This window comes from Sturnira hondurensis, unplaced genomic scaffold (assembly GCF_014824575.4).
Source record: "Sturnira hondurensis isolate 20B ecotype Veracruz unplaced genomic scaffold, ASM1482457v3 Scaffold0015509, whole genome shotgun sequence".
Lineage (NCBI taxonomy): Eukaryota > Metazoa > Chordata > Mammalia > Chiroptera > Phyllostomidae > Sturnira > Sturnira hondurensis.
Window position 1 is genome coordinate 2,597,688 of NW_028088140.1, and position 6,437 is coordinate 2,604,124.

Sequence of the window (6,437 nt, forward strand, 5' to 3'; positions counted from 1 at the left end):
TCTGACCAGCACTGACCCTGGGTCTTTGGCCTGAAGGATATACAGTGAAGGATGAAACAAGGGTCCTTCTATATTCTTTCCTGTTGTCAACTTCTTCTATTTAAAGTGGCTCCTAATTGTGATTTCCAATTTATCTCCCTAGTTCCTACAGTCAATGGAATTTTCTGTTTCTGGTTGTAAGATGACTATCATTTTTACTTTTTGTTGTCCCCAATTTTTTGCCTTCATAAGTATTTTAGCCAGCTATCGGGAGTGTACAGTTTTGACTGCTAATCTAGTGCCAATTTTTGAAATATTTTATTTGATTTTAGTTTTAAATGTTGTTCAACAAGAAATGTCTTGGCATCTCTTAATCACCTATCTGAATATCGTCCTGAAAAACTGAGTACATATTTCCTATCTTGGCAAACAAGGAGAACAGCATCCTCTTCTATTCTGGTGGCATAGTTTTATTCTTATTCAGGACAAAGAATCAGAACTAACTGAAATTATTCAATTAATCACTTTAAGAAGGTGCAATTTCATATCAACATTGCCACAATTAGAATTATATTTTTTAGACAGCTATTCTTCAAGATTGGGATTGACCAGACTAATTAACTATTCAACAGGTCTGTTCTTATCATTATCAGAGGTATATTTTAAAACCAATTCATCTTTACTAGGAAAAAAGAACTTAATGCCATTCAAAATTGTATTTGGCAGGACACAAGGTATTTAATAAATTGTTTAAGTCAGCTATCTGCTAATACCCACCTTGAAATTCTAGGCCTATATTATCTCCATTATGATATATGATAAGCAGTTGGTGTTAGCCAAGTATTCATTGAGATACTCAATATGATAAAATGTTTCTTCTGTAAGAAAAGTTTAACTTGATAGAGTTCCAGTAGGAAATGGAGTAGTTGGTGATCTCTTCATGTGAGACTACAAACAGTTATTTTTTAATTAATTGTTCATTTACAGTTATCCTTCCTTTTCCCCCACTGCTCTCCCCTGCCCCATCCCTCCCTACTCCCACAGTTAATTGCCCACCATTGTCTGTGCCCATGAGTCCTCTTTCCCCCATTGCCTCCTCTCCCCTACCCCTTTGGTCACTGTCAGTTTGTTCTTTATTTCCAAGTCTCTGTTTCTATTTTGCTTGTTTGTTTTTTTGATTAGGTTCCACTTACAGGTGGAACCTAATACTGAAAGGCAAATACTGAAATTATTCAGTTAATCACAAGGTATTTGCCTTTCACCACCTGGCTTATTTCACTTGGCATAATGCTCTCCAGTTCCCTCCATGCTGTCACAAAGGATAGGAGCTCCTTCTTTCTTTCTGCTGTGTAGTATTCCATCGTGTAAATGTGCCAGAGTGTTTTTATCCACTCATTTACTGATGGGCACTTAGGCTGTTTCCAGCTACAAACAGTTCTTTATTTGACAGACTTCTCTGCATTTGTATAGAAAAATTGAGTCCATGTGGAAGGAATATGCTCTATGGGAAATGTATCAGTCATTTATTGGTGAATAACAAACTACCCTATTAGTAGCTTTGAACAACAATGATTTACTGAGCTCACAGTTCTATTGGGTGGCGGTTTGGTTTAGACTCATCTAGTAGTGCTTTTGGTCTCTATGAAGATTATTCATTTGTCTTCAGTCAGCTGCTGGCTGTTCAAATGGGAGTTGGCTAGCCTAATGTGACCTCCATCTTGTGTCCAACAGATGGTTTCCTGTCAGGCTGGTCAGTGGGGTCAGCTGGGTCACTTGCCTCTTGCCATGAAGCAATCTTATTCATGTTGAAATGAGGACAGTTTCAGATGAAAGAAAGTGTGTAAGACCTCCTGAGGTCTAGAGTAGGAGCTGGCAAAATGTTGCTTCTGTGGCATTCCATTAGCCGAAGCAACAGATAAATGTGAGACAGAGATGAGAAACACCTCTTGATGAGAGTTACTGCTCATTCACATTACAAAGGGACAGGGATACGGAGAGTAAGAGGTTGTGGCTATTTTTTTGCAAGATACCAGAGAATTATATCGCTATGGAGGTAGCTTGATAAACCAGTAAGTGTATTACTCTTCAATGACTGCTCTAAGAAATTATCACAAACTTAAAAACAACATACATTTACTTTTTTATAGTTTTCAAAGCTGGATATCCAGTATCAGTTTCCCTGGCTGAATCAAAATGTCGGTAGGGCTATATTCCCTTTGGAGGTTCCATGGGAAATTCAGTTTCTTGTCCCCCGCTTTTGGTGGCTGCATCACTCCAGTCTCTGCTTCCATGGTCACATTACCTTCTCCTCTTTCATGGCTGGATCACCCCTTGCCTTCCTTTTATAAGGATACATGTGATTACATTTATGCCCACCTGATTACTTCAGGATAATGTCTCCACCTCAAGACCCTTAACTTAATTTCATGTGCAAAGTCAATTTTTTTTGCTCTATAAGATAACATAGTCAAGTTCCAGGCATCAGGATATCTATATCTTATGGAGCAGTAAGGGATGCACCTCTAAGATAGTGTTGAGCTGTCTAGCATCATATATTAGTTTTCTAGGTCAAAAAGCCAAGTGGCAAGTGAATTTGACCTGATTCACCTAAAATTATATAAAAAATGTCATCTTTGGCACTTGCAAGTCTGGCTCCAGTAGACCATGGGTCTTTTCTCAGTCCAAGACGGAGAATACAGCTGGCTCTCTTTATTAGCAGGTTTCACATCTGTGGATTCAACCAACTACAAATCAAAAGTATTTAGGAAAAAATATTATGTTGTTCCTGGCATGTACTATTTAGCTAGGACTATGGTGGTTGAATCTGTATTAAATATTTACAGACTTTTTGTTGTCATTATTCTTGAAACAAGGTAGTATAACAACAATTTACAAAGCACTTATATTGGTATTGTAAGTAATTTCAAGATGATTTAAAGTATCTACCATATTTTTGGACCATAAGATGCACCTAGGTTTTAGAGGAGGAAAATAGGAGAAAATTTTTGAAGCAAAAAATGTGGTAAATATTTAATAACATAAATCACATAATATTTCATCAATGTAAATGTAAACAGAACTCAACAGCAGCATTGACAACCATTATTCCTCCCAAATTTGGGAGGTGGGGGGAAGTGCATATTATAGTTCGAAAAATACGGTAAGAGGATGTGTGTAGGTCATACATAACTACTGCAGCATTTTATGTAAGGGAATGTGTGCATCCCTGGATTCTGTTATCTGTGCAGGGGTCCTGAAATCAATCTCCTGTGGATACTGAGGGAAAACTACTTATATTTTACATCTCAAAATTCATTCATTTATTCCACAAACTATTGAATTCACAAGGAATCAGGCACTGTTATGCTAATCTAGGTTCTGGGGATACACCAGGGGACAAGAATTTATATTTATTTATTTATTTATTTATTTATTTATTTATTTATAGAGACAGGGGGAGGGAAGGAGAAAGAGTGGGAGAGAAACATCAATGTGTGGTTGCCTCTCATGTGCCCCCTACTGGGGACCTGGCCTGCAACCCAGGCATGTGCCCTGACTGGGAATCAAACCAGTGACCCTTTGCTTCACAGGCCTGTGCTCAATCCACTGAGCTACACCAGCCAGGGCTGACACGAGTTTACATTTTAAGTTGTGCTGTCCAAGATTAGTAGCTACTAGCTCCATAAAAGTTCTGAATACTTGAAATGTGACTGAGCACCTGAAATGTGGCTTTTTTAAATGTCAGTGTGTTGCCAGTACAAAATACACATTTGATTCTGAATAATTAGCATGAAAAAGGAATATAAAATATCTCATTAATTTTTATTGGTTTCATATTGAAATAGTTATATTTAAGATATATTGAGTTAAATAAAATATATTATTAATATTATCTTCATTTGTATTTATGTTTGTTGGTGAGGCAATTAAAAAGTTTAAAATTACATAAATGGCTTATATTTATGATTCACATTGTATTTCTACTAACAGTGCTGTTCTAGAGTGTGGGAGATGAGTACAAAAGAAATACTAATAAATAGATTGAAAAGGAAATCTAGTGATACCTTATAGGGTTATCTGAGTAGGCTTCTTTAGATTTGATGTCTCAGGAGGGACTCATTTGACTTCTGAGGTAAGAACCGAATTATATGAAAGCATAAGTCACATAAAGGTTTTGGGAAATGTTTCTTATGTAGAGGTAACAGAAAAATATTTTCTTGGTAGGGGGCTTTTTCAAGCATAAAACTCTAATGCAGAGAGCAAGTTTGGTTGGTTAGAGGCATATAAAGAAATTCTGTGAACAAGAAAGATAATGGAGTAGAGTAACATCAGAAAGGTAGGAGGAATCAACAGAAAGCTCAAACTCAAAATTTCTCTTATTCAACTTTTCAAAAAATTCTGAGTGAGATTATTAATATTTGAGAGAGAAAAATGTAAGGGGGATGTTACCTAGGTAGCTGTGTGAACTTGGAAAGTTATTCACTTCTTTGCCTCAGTTTTCTTAACTGTAAAATCAGAGTGGTGGTAATTACACTAATATTTGTGAAGATTAAGTTTAATAATGCTTGTTTGCACATTCTAAGTGATATGTGCTGGCTATGACTAGTCTTGATTGATATATGATGTCTGTCTGGAAAAAAGTCCATCCATAGTTAATATAATGAGAATTGTTTTAAAAGTATATTTTACTGATTATGCAATTACAGTTGTCCCATTTTCCTTCTACCCTTTATCCCCATCCACTCTGTACCCCACTTCACTGCTATTAGTTCATGTCCATGGGTCATACATATAAGTTCTTTGACTTCTCCATTTCCTATACTATCCTTAACTTCCCCCTGTATATTTTGTACCTGCCACTTATGCTTCTTATTCCCTGTATCTTTTTCCTCATTCTCCTCCCTCCTTCTTCCCACAGATAACCTTCCACTTGATCTCCATTTCTGTGGTTCTGTTCGTGGTCTAGTTTGCTTAGTTTGTTTTTGATTTTTTTTTTAGGTTCAGTTGTTGATAGTTGTGACAGTTGTTGATAGTTTGTTGTCATTTTAATGTTCATAGTTTTGATCATCTTCTTTTCCTTAGATATGTCCTTTTAATACATAATAAGGGCTTGGTGATAAAGAACTCTTAACTTGACCTTATCTGGGAAGCGCTTTATCTTCCTGTCCATTCTAAATGAAAGCTGGATAGAGTAATCTTGGATGTGGGTCCTTGCCTTTCATAACTTCAATATTTCTTTCCAGCCCCTTCTTGCCTGTAAGGTTTCTTTTGAGAAATCAGTTGACAGTTTTATGGGAACTCCTTTGTAGGTAATTGTCTCCTTTTCTCTTGCTGCTTTTAAGATTCTCTCCTTATCTTTAGTCTTGGGTAACTTAATTATGATGAGCCTTGGTGAGTTCCTCCTTGCGTGCAATTTCTCTGGGACTCTCTGAGCTTTCTAGACTTCCTGGAAGTCTATTTCCTTAGACTGGGGAAGTTCTCTTTTATTATTTGTTCAAATAAGTTTTCAATTTACTGCTCTTCCTCTTCTCCTGACACCTCTATGATTCAGATGTTGGAACATCTAACGTTTTCCCAGATGTTCCTCAGCCTCTCTTCATTTTTTTGAATTCTTGTTTCTCCATTCTGTTCTGGTTGAATGTTTATTTTTTCCTTCTGTTCCAAATTGTTGATTTGGAACAGAAGCAAAAGTCCCCATTTCCTGCCCTTCATTGTTGGTTCCTTGTATATTTTTCTTTATTTCACTTTGCATAGCCTTCACTTCTTCCTCTATTTTGCATCCATACTCAATCATTTCTGTGAGCATGCTAATCACCAGTATTTTGAACTCTCCATCTGATAGGTTGGCTCTCTCCTTGTTGCTTACTTCTTTTTCTGGAGTTTTGATCTGTTCTTTCATTTGGGGCATGTTTCTTTGTCTTGGCACAGCTGTTATGTTGTAAGGGGTAGAGCTTTTGATATTCAGCTGGGCTGGGCAACCCACTTTGCTGTGTTGTGGTGCTTTCTGTGGGGGAGTGATTAGAGAGGAAACAATGCTACTTGCTTGGCTCTTACCTCTCTTTCAGTCACTCATTCTGCTACCAACAAGCAAATTGGACCCTTCTGGTGCTGATTCCAAGGTGGGAGGGTTTGTGTATTTTCTAGGTCCCCATGGTTCTCTCCAGTGAACTCTCCTGTGAGGCTGGGAGTTTCTCACAGATTTTTACAGCCAGTGGGTTTGAGGCTTTACTTTCCCATGCTGGAATTCTGGATTGCACAGTCTGTCTCACTCCCCAGTTGTTCCTCCTGGCTTATCTGCATACAAATGTGGGACTGCCCAGTCTGTCACTTTGATTTGTATCTTCTTCACCTTGGCTGCTGGCCTCCACCCCTCCTACCAGTTGAGATGAGTGCTTCTTATCTAACTCCCTGGTTGTTGGACTTATATACAGTTTGATTTTCCGATAGTTCTGGTCGTT